We start from the raw sequence: 15,951 nt of genomic DNA, 5'->3' as shown, positions 1-15,951 counted from the left end.
AGGATGGTGACCAATATTGGCATCCAGCTTTACCAGATACAGATCTAATTAAGAAGCACAGAACTTTTATCCATAAGAAGAAGACTCAAGGACATATTTATGGATGACTTTCATAGATGAAATAAAAGTGTGAAGATAATATTTTTTATTAATATGTTCTTTATCGCTAATAGATGGTAATAGGTATTGGTGGCATCTCACTAGCAGACACTGTAATGTGCTCACCGCTGTCTATTGGGGTGGGGTGAGGGGGCTGTTGTGCTTTTTTATTTCAGAGGGAAAGTCTCTGCCATCTGATCACGTCCTTTACAGCATGGGAAACACTACACTACTTTGAGATCAATAGACATCTGTGTAATGTGCAAATGGCAGTGGCCCACATCAACAATGCTCTTTGCATTGACTCTCTGCTTTGGCCAACAGAAAATAAAGAGGGTCCACATTGGTAATCTTCTTATGGCTGACACTATTAAGAGGGACTCTCCTGACACGTCTGTTTTAGTAAGTACTTATAGAATTCCCAAGCTTCTTTTCTTAGAACTATGAATTATTCCATGCCTCTATTATTCCTCCTATAAATTTATGAATATTTTGACAACTAGGTCTTACCATTCTTCTTGTCAAAAGGGTGTATATACAGTATGTGCAATCTAACACTATCAGCACTGATTTGATGGTGACAGAGTGTGCAGGAGAACACCCCCAACTGGTAACACCAAGTTGTCAACTTATTTATACATTTTTGGGAGGAATAACAAAAGAAATAAGAAACATCTCCAGAATTGTTATTTCACGGGGAATCAAATAATTTACTAGGTCATCAATATTAAAAATCTCAGGGAACCCCTTTAAAGTCAGCAGTTGCGATGGTTTAATGCCATGGTTACAATAGAAGTGGGCTATAGCTAGAATGGGGGCACTGAGTGCCAGGTACAGGGGCTTGGGGCAATTGCTGCTGAAAAATTCCTGTAGAGCATACACTGGGCCAGACTCACCTATACCATGGTGTTACCTACAAAGACACATGATGGCAGCAAGGCATCTAGTTTTCCTTTTGTAGTAATGCTAGGAAAAAATACACCTACACTTGGGGTTATTCTACAATGACCTCTGGTAGAGCACTCAGGGCTACTCTGAAAAGCTGACTCTAATGAACCCTACTGGAACCCTACACATTTATCCCACATATACTTTCACTTGTTAATCCACTGGCATCATTAGTGGAAGGCAGGAGAGGTGAAAAGCTGATCATAAACAAGGATTAGGTAACCAAAGTCCAGCAAGCTGAATCTTTACCCCAGGTATAGACAGCCAAGCTACCACTCTGACCTGGGCACCTACAAAGGACAGCAGAGGCATGTTAAAGGAACCCTGTTAGCAGGACAGGTCCCTTTATGTTAGGGGCTGTGAAAGGTGCCCCAAGGCTAGTGTCATACATAGGTTTTTGTGGCAGTTTTTTTATTCACTTTTTGAGTCAAAGTAGAAAGTTAGTTGGAAAGGAATGAGAAGTATGAAGCAAGGACTTCTACTTCTTCTTCCTGCTGGATCTAATTGTGCCTCAAAAGGTAAAGGGACCCACAATTAAAGAATCTATATCAACATGATGAACCCTATCAAACCAGGCATACAGCCTGGTAGGGTTGATCATGCTGATAAAATCTATGGGGTTCATTTCTCAAGACTGGCGTTTTCTGTGCCGATCTTAATAACCCCTGTGCTGGCAGTGGATCCGCCAGAGTTATGTGGAGGCTCCGGCCACTACATAACTTCGGCGCATCCACCGCCAGTCTAAATCTTTGCCTGCTTCCTTGCTGGCGTAGATTTAGAACATTTTCTATGCCTAAATCAGGCTTAGAAAATGATAAATGAGACGGGTCTGGTGGCCCGCCCACATCACGCCCCTTTTTTAGACCTGGCATGGAAAGGGAAATGTCACAGGTTGCGGCGCAAATAACCTTTGCACCACAATCTGCAACAGATATGGTGTATATCAGTTAGTAAATGACCCCCAATATTTTCATTATGAATATCCATAGGCGCCATTGCTGAGAATTTTATTTACATTTTTTACACATTTTTATTTACATTCCAATGACCTAACTGGAGCACCAAGGGGCTGGCCAAAGTCCTCATAGCAACAGTTTGTTGGAGCCCCTTCACCTTCTGTCCCTGCTCCCTCCCCTGGATTGACAGTTCTAGACATTGGGTATAGCCATGTTTACTTGTGCCTGTGCCTGCTCTCTCTTTCTCAGTGTTTTTTCGGAGTTCTTCTGTCGCTCTCCAAGTGCTGAGAACTGACATCTGGGCCTGCGCTGTATCCCCCAGTCTCAGCGCTTGATCAGTGTATCTCCTGCTGCAGACTAAACTCTGAGACCAGGAAATATAGTTTGACACAGCACTGTCATTCCAGGGGAAGAGGGAGGGACTGAATGTGAAGAGGCTGCAACAAACTGTTGCTCCAAGAGCTTTGGCCAGCCCCTCAGTGCCCCTGTTAGGTCATTAGCATATAAATAAATATGTGTTTTTCTCAGCAATGGAGCCTTTCATAATAAAGGTATTGTTTTTATCAGCATGATCAACCCTACCATGCTGTTTGCCTGATTAAATACTGACGGAAGCACTTTAAAGAAGAAGGTTCCCTTTAATTATTCTTTTAGTACTCTTTTTATCACTTTGTCTTGCTAACACTTGATTTATATAAGAAATAAATTGCAGGCGTAGGGATATTGGGTACTGACTACTGAGGCATCCACAGACTGGTGCCTCTTCTTAGCATCAGAAGAGCTAGGTCTCATGGCAGACCGTGCCCTGAGGTCCAGTCTGTTTGCTGACACTCTTTTCCTTTCATTGGAAGTCTGCTTCTGTTTACCAAGCTCCTTTCTTCTCAGAGTCTAATGCACCAGGTCTTCATTCTTAAGAGTAGCATTATTTGCTGACTTTATCCCTCGTGACTAAGAATTTCACTGTTTTCTTTATCTTCCTTTGTGAATCTCAGGTTCTTTTCTATCTCTGAAGTTTTGAGAATTTCATTGGGACCTTTCATTTCAACTAAACCCACTTTATTCCTAATATCTAGCTATCCATAACCTCATTTTCTTAAAGGGGTTGTCTCTACAGAATGAAAGTAGATTTTTTTCGGCCAGGAATTTCAGACGAATGGCCTTACATGTAATACAATTATGTCCTATTTCCCCCTTCTTTCTGACTCGTAGAAGGTGGTTCCAAACAAGAGACCCCCCACCCCACCTATGCAGTCCATATGTCGACAAAATATTTACACAGAAATGTAGAAATGTCTTATTTTATAGAGCCTGATCATGGGTATGAAAATTGCTTACACAGGAATCAAGCAGGCAGAAAGCATTAGCTTCTACTTCATTTGCAGTGTTTCCCCAGGACACAAAAGCCACAAGACCTAACACTGTTTGGTCCATGTTCACACGTGGCTGAATGACTACAGAAAATTCTGCAAGTCGAAAATCAGTTTCTCACATTTGAATGGGGGTGATTTCTGCAGCACGTTTATGGATTTCTGCAAGCCCTATTCAGATCAATGGGGCAGTCACAGGAATTTCTTTAACAAATCCGTCATGTGTGAAAATCCCCATACAGAGAAGATGACAAACTGATCTCAGCCTGCTCATTTATGCTTGACTAAACAGTCAACCCACATAAGGCTGAGTACAGTGCTAAGCAGGAATTCTAGAAAGCTTCACCGACCCCTACACCAAGCCTCCTTGAGGTAGGAAGAGTCTGGCCCTTTGGAATTTTTGGGGAAAATGTGTATGGTAATAAGGTTGGGAGTAACTGGTCTATGGTCACCCATTTCTCACCACCTGTCCTATCTCTGTGTTGGATCATACATGGTGAAAGGTGCAGTCACATGTTCAGGTGGCTATACCCTTATCCAAATTTGGTATCATTGCCACATATGAGCATTTGTTAAAAAAATCTAACTCTGTATGCGTCCAAGAAATTGAAGGCATTTGTAAAATTGTACAGAGCCATATTGTGTTGGGGCCCTAAGGGAGCTATAATAGTGGCCTTATTGTTTGCTTCCCACCTTTCCAAGAACACTGAAAACAGGATGTTCAATAAAGGGGATTGAAAAAATATGCCGTCCATGGTGGTTATCTATTGTTTTTATTTTAGACTTTTTTTTAATATACTTTGCTATCTACATTGACTTTTTTCTTCTCTGTCCTTTAGGTCAATGGTGGGATCCGGCTTTGAAAAAAATTCTTGCAACAATATTTCTTATCGGGACAGGAAAAGTTTCATGGAATATTATGTGGAGACCGTTATTTATATGGGACTTTGTAGATAGATATGTATTTTTGCTCTCTTTGGACCTTTTGTATTTAGGAGGGTCATATGTTTGGTAAAATCAGTATTTTGGGCATGTTGAGGGGTGAGTGGTAAGCTCCTATTGATGAGGCTTTGGGTTTGCTACACGCTCTTTGATTCTAACTCAGAGGGATCACAAATCCACCTCTGGAAAAGGGCTTTTAAGAGAGACCTATTGTATACTGAAATCCCCATCTCTTTTTATGGATCTGAAAAGGCACTGTTTGCTGAGAGCTTTCTCTTGCTCCAGGCTACATAAAGGACTGAACCTCACTGCCATATTCATTCTACTAATGGATCCAAGAGTAAACAGACCCAGACAGACACTGCATAGTGCAAAAAGCAAAGAAAATCTCTGAATAATATATACATCAAAAAGCCTTTTGTGGCTTAGTACCTCAGTGACAGAGATGGGCCATTGTATTGGTTGTCAGATTATACTAAGAGCACTGTGACCTATTCACATTTTCATCGAAGCATCTCATCTGCCCGCTATATTAGCTGCTACTAATAGATATAAACCATGAGTAAACCCTCCAGTGGACCAGGGTAGACTATGAACCACCAGCTACATCTACTTTCTCAACATGCACTTCCAGTCAGGGACCAATGCTGGTCCATACAGCTAAGAAACATCCAATATCTAATACAGTCACCCCACATGTGCAATGCTCAATGTAGGCCATACCTCCCAATTCAGTGGGACCAGCCGACCTTCTAATGTGTATGAGTGGAGTCCTCATTTTCCCCTAATAGCAGATAGGGGAAGGTCGGGCATGTTGGATCATAATTAGGGATAAGCGAATAAACTTCGGATTAAGCATCCAAAGTCGATTCGCTCATCCCTAATCATAATATGTCCAATCCTTTTGTTCTCAAGCGAACGGGAGATAAACCACTGCATAGGTGTCCAGAAGCAGCTTATTCTCTACTCCATATTAATAACACATGCATCCTCAAATAAGCCTAACATGCATCATTATGGGGAGTTGGAAGAAATACCTGTCTGCTGAACTAGCATCTGTTGAAGGTGAATGACCGCCCTTACTCTACTGGGCTTGAGCAACTACTTTACATGCACTACCGTCGTTGCACTAGTCCAGACAATTAAAGGGCTTGTCCAAGTGTTTAAGAGTGATGACCTATCCACAGGATACTCCTGGCACCCTTGCCGATCAGCGGTTTGAAGAGGCTGTGGCACTTCGATGAGCACCACGGCCTCTTTCTAGGCCAGCGATGTCACCTTCATCAGTCATATGGCCTAGGCATAGCTTATTCCCATTGCTAAGCTGCAATACTAAGCATGGCCCCTATTCAATGGACAGCTCTGTGCCTGGTAAGCTGTGAGGAGACCCTGATGCTGACTGGTGCCGCAGCCTCTTCAGTTGATCAGCGGGGTTGTGAACTGTAGGACCCCTACTGATCATATACTGGTGACCTATCCTGAGGAAAGGTAATCTTTATAAAATACAGGGAAAACCCCTTTAGGCCTAATGCACATGACCATTTCCATTTTGCAGTCTCCACCCCACAGATCTACAAAATGCGGATAATGGCCATATGCATGCTGAATTTTTGTACTAGAACTGGCTATTCTTGTGCGCAATGCAGACAAGTATAGGACATGTTCTATAATTTGCGGAATGGCCAGACGGATACGAAAAGCACATGGATGACATCTTTTTGCTGTCCGCATTTTTTGTGGACCCATAGAAATGAATGGGTCCATATGTGATCCGGTCATGTGCATGAGGCCTTAATAAAATAACCAATGATTGCTGTTTCCCATACAGTTTACCCCAGCTATATAGTTGCCTTTCTCTACTAGACCTGAACAGTCTAAACCCCAGCAGCTACAACTACTTTCCCAACATACACTGCCATTTAGGGACCTACTGTATAAATACACCAATGACCCATTTAATCACCCTACTTTAGTGCCTCTACTGAACCTGGGCACTCCATGTCTCACCAGCTATAATGACTAATCACTTCATGCACTACCACCACCATATGGTCCATATAGTTATAAAATGACTAATGGTTTCCAAACAATGGCCCATACAGTCACCCCCAGTTATGCAATATTTATATGTATCTACCTCCAATTGCTAGTAATAGTAATATTTAAGATGGAGTCACTCCAGACTAGCTTTATAATTTGTTAGTCAAATCACTGATAATTGGAATTCCTTGTGATGTATTTGCATTGTATCTTGTGTTTTATTTGTTCAGTCAACTACTCCAAAGCAACAATGCACAGATGAACTTTCTTTTTTTTTCGAAGAAGAATGTAGAAACCCATGAATCATGGCAACTGACTGAAAGTGGAGCCAATATTCCATGTAAATAGAAGAACTTGAACCAAAAACACTCACTTACCTGGCTTCTATCACGGCCTGTAAAGACTTGTGCCTATAAACTGTCTGACTTCCAGGGAATCAGCATTGAGCATCACTATCTCCAAGTGCATGATGGGATTGCACTTTAAGCATAGATTCTGGATAAAGGACTTACTGCCTAGAACGGCATGTGATTGCTGATTCCCAAACTAAGTTATTTATTTGTAGATAATTTCTTTTTACTTTACAGATTTTCTAACCCGCACATAAAGCTATTTTTCTAATTAAAAACAGAAAATGTTTTTTTTTTTTTTATGTTATTATAACTTGTGTTATGTTTTGTATTAACTGGAAGATAGTTAGAAAAATCAACTATATGACACTGCTGTATTCTTATGGTCAAAAAATATGGCTCTTATATAACCAAGAAACTTTGCTAATACCATGCCAACAACCATAATTGTGATCCTTAAAGGTGTTGTCCAGATTTTTTTTTTTATTTGCTCCCCAGCCAGCTATATTTGTGAAAAAATCCATACTCACCAGACGTCCATCCCTCCGCCACTCCATTCCAGCTCCCTGTCTCTATTCACTGGTCTTTCCTTCCCTGTTTGGCGACTTCCACAATGACAGGGTCACATGTGCCAATAACTAGCCTCAGTGGTGATGTGTCTTTGTCACTTGGGACATATCACTGCTGAGGCCAGTCAAGGGCTTCAGCGGCACACATGACCCCATCCTTATGGAAGTTAACAGTTGGGAATAAAAAGACCAATAAGAGAATCAGGGATTTGTAAGTGATTGGTGAGGAGCAGGAGCAGGTGCAACGAACGGGCCGGCATGTAGTGAATGGAAGGACAGCACCAGTTCCTTCGGGGCACACTCTACTGTCCAAGGACTCCCACCAGATGGTGTTTCAAGTGCCCTTGATGGTGTGATTTTAAGGTGCCGTGGAGGCAGGGTCCCTGGTGTTCGTGATGCTAGCACCGTAAGGTGCAAATAGGTGATAAGTTCGCACAATAAGTAGACCAGTTCTCTTAACAAATTCCCAGTACTTTACTGAAGCTAATCCAAAGGTCATCAATGTGTGCAAAAGTCATTTACAGCAAGGCAGCTTCTACAATAGCTCAGATTAGTTCTCAAAAGCTGCATAAGGGGTAGTTTTACTCTATAGCACTCAATTTTTCTCCCTTGTTTCTCCAGGGTGGACGGATGTACTATCTCTGCTGTAATGTATAGTCATATAAATGTGCTTCTGTATCCTCTCTAGGAATACTATCTCCTGACAGGTGGCCTTTCTGTCTTTGGTTATGGTGGGCAGATGGTAGCTTAGAATCTCTCCACCAAATGCAAAGTAGACTAGAGCCTGATAAACGACAATTACCTTCCTTTGACAATATTCTTACTCCCTCTCTGGCTTGCCTGGATCTTCTGTAATCTTTTCCTTCTATGGGATGGTACATGGAACTAACTCTAGAGTTTTGATAACTCTCTAAAATGGCTGCTGAGGCGCAGCTTTTCCCACATACATCACACTCTTCTTCTTCTCCTCTCCAGAGAGCAGGGCAGAGTCAGCCCTGGGAGGCTTGTTAGAACCTCCCCCTCCCTGTGCAACTTTATGGGAACTCAGGCACAAGCACATTTTTATGAAACACAATCACAGTACAGGGAGTGCAGAATTATTAGGCAAGTTGTATTTTTGAGGATTAATTTTATTATTGAACAACAACCATGTTCTCAATGAACCCAAAAAACTCATTAATATCAAAGCTGAATATTTTTGGAAGTAGTTTTTAGTTTGTTTTTAGTTTTAGCTATTTTAGGGGGATATCTGTGTGTGCAGGTGACTATTACTGTGCATAATTATTAGGCAACTTAACAAAAAACAAATATATACCCATTTCAATTATTTATTTTTACCAGTGAAACCAATATAACATCTCAACATTCACAAATATACATTTCTGACATTCAAAAACAAAAGAAAAACAAATCAGTGACCAATATAGCCACCTTTCTTTGCAAGGACACTCAAAAACCTGCCATCCATGGATTCTGTCAGTGTTTTGATCTGTTCACCATCAACATTGCGTGCAGCAGCAACCACAGCCTCCCAGACACTGTTCAGAGAGGTGTACTGTTTTCCCTCCTTGTAAATCTCACATTTGATGATGGACCACAGGTTCTCAATGGGGTTCAGATCAGGTGAACAAGGAGGCCATGTCATTAGTTTTTCTTCTTTAATACCCTTTTTTGCCAGCCATGCTGTGGAGTACTTGGACGCGTGTGATGGAGCATAGTCCTGCATGAAAATCATGTTTTTCTTGAAGGATGCAGACTTCTTCCTGTACCACTGCTTGAAGAAGGTGTCTTCCAGAAACTGGCAGTAGGACTGGGAGTTGAGCTTGACTCCATCCTCAACCCAAAAAGGCCCCACAAGCTCATCTTTGATGATACCAGCCCAAATCAGTACTCCACCTCCACCTTGCTGGCGTCTGAGTCGGACTGGAGCTCTCTGCCCTTTACCAATCCAGCCACGGGCCCATCCATCTGGCCCATCAAGACTCACTCTCATTTCATCAGTCCATAAAACCTTAGAACTGAGATATTTCTTGGCCCAGTCTTGACGTTTCAGCTTGTGTGTCTTGTTCAGTGGTGGTCGTCTTTCAGCCTTTCTTACCTTGGCCATGTCTCTGAGTATTGCACACCTTGTGCTTTTGGGAACTCCAGTGATGTTGCAGCTCTGAAATATGGCCAAACTGGTGGCAAGTGGCATCTTGGCAGCTGCACGCTTGACTTTTCTCAGTTCATGGGCAGTTATTTTGCGCCTTGGTTTTCCCACACGCTTCTTGCGACCCTGTTGACTATTTTGAATGAAACGCTTGATTGTTCGATGATCACGCTTCAGAAGCTTTGCAATTTTAAGAGTGCTGCATCCCTCTGCAAGATATCTCACTATTTTTGACTTTTCTGAGCCTGTCAAGTCCTTCTTTTGACCCATTTTGCCAAAGGAAAGGAAGTTGCCTAATAATTATGCACACCTGATATAGGGTGTTGATGTCATTAGACCACACCCCTTCTCATTACAGAGATGCACATCACCTAATATGCTTAATTGGTAGTAGGCTTTCGAGCCTATACAGCTTGGAGTAAGACAACATGCATAAAGAGGATGATGTGGTCAAAATACTCATTTGCCTAATAATTCTGCACTCTCTGTATTAAGCAGTGTGTTTCAGGACACTTCATTTCCCCCTACTTTAATGTAAGCTGCCCTCAGCACACTCTTGCCATGACGATGCATCACCTGAAAAATATAAAAAGAGCATGCATGCATATACATAGTACCATTATCCCATTATTGTGTCCTCTCTTCTTTGGCTATAAGAGAATTGGGTTAGGCATATAAAACAGGAACATCACAATATAGCATGGATGACAAGGGCCGTAGTTTCTCTTGTAACTGGGGATCTGGGGGCGCTGACCTGGAACAGCGAACGGTAAAGACCAGGATAGTCCATAATTTAAACAAAAAGTAAATTTCTCAGGAGGCTTACAGGGCATGAGTCCATTCCCTGGGAATGATGCATGATGGTTGTAGAACATCACAGATGGCTTTAGTACGTCAAAGTCCATCTACAGGCACGTGACTTGAATGTTGCAAAACAAGGGCAAAGGAGTCTTTAGAGAGTCCTTAGAGTAAGGCAAATAGTCAAGACAATAAGTCTCTTACCCCGGCTCTGTCGCTCCAAATGATGTGGGAATGCAATAACAGTTAATCCTGGTATCGGGCAGGTGGTTTTCCCTTGGTAGGCCGGTCGGATTTCCGAAGTGGCTGTGACTCTACAGGCCTTGGCTCTAGGCAACTTGGTTCATCTTGAGCTACCGAGGATCCTTCACTAAGTAGTTCTTTTGACTGAAGTGGGGTTGTATTAGTCTTTGCGAGAACAAGAAAGTTAAGCCACAGTGTAAGGAACCACTGTAGGGGATCTGGGTCTAATAAAAGTTTTCCAAAAGACGGTGTTGGCTCCACTGGATCAGGTGACTTTTCAGACAATTGTTCTGTGGATGGAGACGGTTGCGATGCACTATTTGTGGTGCTCTGTTCTCTTTGGGGGATTTCGTAGATATCAGTCTCAGGATTAGGAATAGCTGTTATGGTGTAGGGTCCTCTTTCCCATTTACTATCCAGCTTTCTAATACGATGATTATTTTTCAGCCACACATGGTTACCAATTTTGAAGCGTTCTGCTTTTGCAGACGAATCATAGTCTTTCTGTTGCTTTTAGTGTGCATTCCCCATGCTGATCTAGACTATCTCTTGGGCATCAGCTAGACGATTTTGATGTTCACTCACCCAATCTGTTTGTGGTAAAGGATTGATGGAATCTGGAACTTGTACATCAAAGGTGAGATATGCAGGTAATCTGCCTTGACAGCCAAACATAAGGTAATATGGGATGTATCCAGTAAAACAATGGATGGTATTGTTGTAAAGATACATCAGTTGAGGTAGTGGAGCTGGCCAATCAATTCTTTTAGCAGGTGGCACAGCTCTCAACATTTCAATCAAGGTTTGGTTCATTTTCTCACAAAGTCTGTTACCTTGAGGATGGTGAGCTGTTGTTCTCATCTTCTGACAATTGTGAAGTGAACATAGTTCATGGAAGAGTTGGGATTGAAAGGCAGATCCTTGGTCTGCGAGAATCTTTTCAGTGCATTCATAGGGCAACAGGAAATTCTTCCAGAAAACGTTTGCAGTGGTTTTGGCTGTTTGACGATTCTGGCATCTCAGCGTGGTACTATAATTTGACTTCTTAACATTAGTCCTTTCTGCATGAAGAGTTGCTTTCTGTGTCTCCATAGCTTAAGTAGCTCTGGATCTGCATTCTTTCTGCAGAATCTTTCTGGTGTTCTTCCACTAGTGAAGAAATCTTGTAGCTCGCCTAATACTCGACTCTTGGCTTGCAATTTTATCCACCTTTCCTTCTCAACTTGCGGTTCTGGATTTCTATGCTGTTGGAAGTTGAGGACTTCTTTATCTTGGCTTTTGATAGTGATAACATCTTGTTGGGCAAATTGTTTGTAGAAAGCCGGCATCTCTACTTCTTCCCATATGTCTTGCTGTTCAGTAGGGTCTTCTCTGGTAGGCAGACGGGATAAGGCAGTCTTAAATTTTTTTTAGTGACAGCCCACATGAGTGCGAGGAATTCCAGCTTGAAGAAACTGTAGTTCTAGTCATTTCTCTCGGCACCTTTAAGAGATCTGCTGGCATAAGCAATTACTCTCTCCCTACCTTCTTGCAGTTGAGACAGGACAGCTCCCAGGCCTTTCTTACTGGCATCAGTGTAGAGATGGAATGACTGTTGGTAATCTGGATAGCCTAAGACAGGTGGTTCGGTCAACTTCTTCTTCAGGAGTTGGAAAGCTGCATCTCTGTCTTCATTCCATTCGATTGGTATCTGGGCTTTCTGGTACTTCTTGGTATGTCCTCTCAGGAGTTCTTGTATTGGTTCGACAATCTGGGCAAAGTGAGGGGTGAAACGTCTGTAGCATCCTGCAAAACTAAGAAAACTTCTCAACTCTTTTACTGTGGTAGGAGTAGGCCAATTCTAGACTGCAGCTATGTTCTCTGGATCTGGCTTGACAACTTCAGAACTAACAACATGTCCCAGGTACTTGACATCTGGTTTTAGTAGGTAGTACTTAGAGGGTTTAATCTTGGGTACGTGCTTGATGAGGACTTGAAAAACTTCTGCAAGATCTTTTAAGTGGTCTTCATAGGATTTAGAGTAGATGATGACATCATTTAGGTATAACAAGACAGTTTAAAAGTTTTTGCGGCCTAAACAGAGTTCCATTAGTCTTTGGAAAGTTCCAGGTGCATTGCAAAGTCCAAAGGGCATGTAGTTAAATTAAAATAGGCCCATAGGGGTAGTAAATGCAGTTTTTTCACGGTCTTCAGGAGCCATGGGTACCTGCTAGTAGCCACTGGTTAAATCCAGAATAGAAAAGTAAGCTTAGGATCCTAATGCTGTCAAGAACTCCTTGATTCTTGGCAAAGAATAGGCATCCTTGTGGGTTATGCTGTTAATCTTCCTGTAGTCGACACAGAACCGAATGTTACCATCTTTCTTTCAGACAAGGACTAGAGGTGCAGCCCATGGACTATGGCTGTCTTTTATGATTTTGGAATCCTTCATCTCCTGGATCATCTTTTTCACAGATTGGTACATAGTTGGTGGTATAGGCCTGTACCTTTCTTTAATTGGAGGGTGTGAACCGGTAGGGATGGTGTGCTTGATTACACTGACCTCTCCATAATCTGAAGGATATTTACTGAAGGCTTGATGATGTTCCTTCACGACTTTTAAGACTGCTTCAATTTGTTCCTCAGGTGTAGAAGTATCTCCCACATGGAGTTATTTCCACCATAATGTATTTGGAGTATGATCTTGAGTATTCAGCTTCTGAGTAGACTGTTCAATCGTAGCTGCTGGTACATGATAACATCTTGAAACGTGACTTGAATCAGTTGAGCAACAGGGTATTAGTGCTTGGTCAAGGTTATACTGCTACTACCTAAGTTCAGGAGATGAACTGCCACTTTACCTTGGGAAACAGTCACTAGGCTTCTTGCAGCTCGGACTAGAGGATAGTCTTCCAGAGTGATAGGTTCTACTAGAGCTTGGTAGTCTTGACCTTGGATTCCGGGAGCGGCTCGGCACCATAGGAGTGTTTCAGTATTGAGTTTCAGGATCACTGGTTGGTTACCTTTTATACAAGCACAGCAAATCTCTCCTTTCTGATTAACAAATTTCTGTTCTGCACTTAATACACGGATGGTCTGTTGTATCACCTTTTTGGAGGTAGTTGAAGCAGTAAGCATGGCCTTGTGTAAAGCTTCAAGCATTTCAGTATAACAGTTCCTAGGACATTCATTCCTAGGACTACTGGAGGGTTGTTATCTTCCCTGACTTGCATAACAATAATACCTTGTTCGGGTAGCGTAGATTCTCCCACTTGAAGAGTTGGCTCCCAGTACCCATGCACTGGCATAGGTTTGCCATTACTGACTATAATGCTTAGCCAGGATTCTGGTGGCTGTGTCAGCTGGTTGTGGTCCCAGTATTCCTCAAATGCAGTCTGTTGGATAGTTAAGCCTTGAGACCCGGTGTCCAATAAGGCAACAAAGGGAACCCCATTGATTCGGAGAACCACTTCTGGTCGAGGTCCCACATATCTGGGCATCCAGCTGTGATCTTCTGGACCTACTGCTCTACCTCCCGAGGAGCGGTCCTTGGTCTCAGGGGTCGACCTTTTAAACTGCCAGCACATCCATTCTGTATGGCCTGGCTTGTGACAGTATCTACAAATGGGTCGCTTTTGCTCGTTAAAGTGGTCAGTGGGTCGTCAACCAGGGTTTCTGGGATAAGTCTATTTGTCATCAGGGGGGAAACATTTCCTTGGTAACTTGAAAATGAAAAAGGGGTCCAGCTTCCCAAAAAATGACGTTCTTTATTCCAATACAAACATGAACATTACAAATCCAACATAGCAACCGGGTCTATGCGTTTCTGATCCTCTAATACTGATCCTTACTCATGACAAGTTTGTTGCTGACTAGCTAGGATTTTAAATAGCTGAAATCCTGCAGATCACAGGTGACTGCGATCAACAGGAAAAAACACAAACCACACCCCCTACTCAGGTGCCAATCACAGATAAAAAGTTGGGCGCACAAAAAATGCATTATAAATCTAAAATCTTCAATAAACAAAAATATATAGAAAATAATTAGTAGTGCAGGATTAAATCATGTTTGCGATTCAATCCTGTTGGAACACGGGAACCCATGCAAAAAATCCAGTAGGATTCCCTGTTCAGAAGTTTCCGCTTGTAATCTCCACCTCTAGTGGGAGGATTAACCTGGAATCCTGCGGTATTGCCCTGATGTGAAACCGCAAAATAAAGACTGACCGCTGAGACATTTCTTGCTTTTGTGTATGGGATATCTGAAAAGTGTCTGCATATTCTCACTTTTAAGCTATTGATAGTATAGCCGACATATTGGAGGCTGCATATTGAGCAAGTAATGCAATACACCTCATGGCTAGTATTGCAATTGACATATTAAGATCGAAAGTGTTATGTGTAGCCATAGGATATATCGAAGAGCCCATTTGTATAAAATTGCAACATGTGCAGATACGGTGACCGCATTTAAATGTACCCTTATGTCTCAACCAAGTAGACTTGAAGGCAATGAATTGTTCTCTAAATGTTTTATCTTGATCCTCTGCTTCACGGGTGTCTACCTGTATAACAGCTCACAGGGCTTCCTGTAAGGATAATGCAAAGTCTCTGAGTGACTCACCAGGCTGCTGTTTCTTAATGAAGAATCTCATCTTGACCTCTGACACAATCCTGGGTTCAAAAGTAACGTAGAGTGGGTCAAATATCTGAGGGCAGAGATATATATTTTCTCTGAGCTTGGCCAGGATTTTACTTCTCTGAGGGCAGCACCTTCCAATTGTGCAATTTCCATTTGCTGTTCTGCTGACATAAAGTACAATCTGAATACAGCCCAAAAAAATTCTTTAAATTCTCTTAAAGTATGAGCTTCCCCAGCATATCGTGGGAACCAGGGTGCTCCGAAAAAATAAGGCATTGTTAAGGGCATGCTTGGTGCTGCAGCGGCGGTTGATGCGCTAGCTGCGGCTGCTGCAGGGGACCTGCTAAGGTCAGGCTACTCACTATCTCCTTGTTCAGACATGGCAATGACAGTCTTTCAATATAATGCAAGTTATATACAGTTTTACACACTTTTTGTGTTGCGTTGCTATGGGCAGAATTGGTGCATAGCTCCATTAAGAGTCGCTGCAACTGCTCAATTTTGGGAAGTATGATGCTCTGGCAGGCATATTATAGCCCCTAACAGTCTCTAGCAAGGTTATTTTCCCCAGCAGTACTCACTCAGACCTCTGGACATTGCTTCTCAGGATCCAGGGAAGAAGGAACTGCATTTTCCCTTTTTCTAAAATGGCTACCACTTCACTTCCTGTAGCGGGTACAGTTGGTTTCTTTGTCCTCCTGGGAACTTGTACTGAGCACTTTAGTTCCTTCTGCTGCAAAGATGGTTCCTCTGTGGAGGTGGGATGTTTGTTTCCTGCCCCTCTGCTGGTTGGAACAATCTTTTGCCTCAGTATGTGAAGAACAAATCCAAGATGGCTGATTAACCACAATTTTGCCACAGTGCTGC

Source organism: Bufo gargarizans, chromosome 2, assembly GCF_014858855.1.
Source record: "Bufo gargarizans isolate SCDJY-AF-19 chromosome 2, ASM1485885v1, whole genome shotgun sequence".
Lineage (NCBI taxonomy): Eukaryota > Metazoa > Chordata > Amphibia > Anura > Bufonidae > Bufo > Bufo gargarizans.
Note: the sequence above shows the minus strand (reverse complement) of the source record.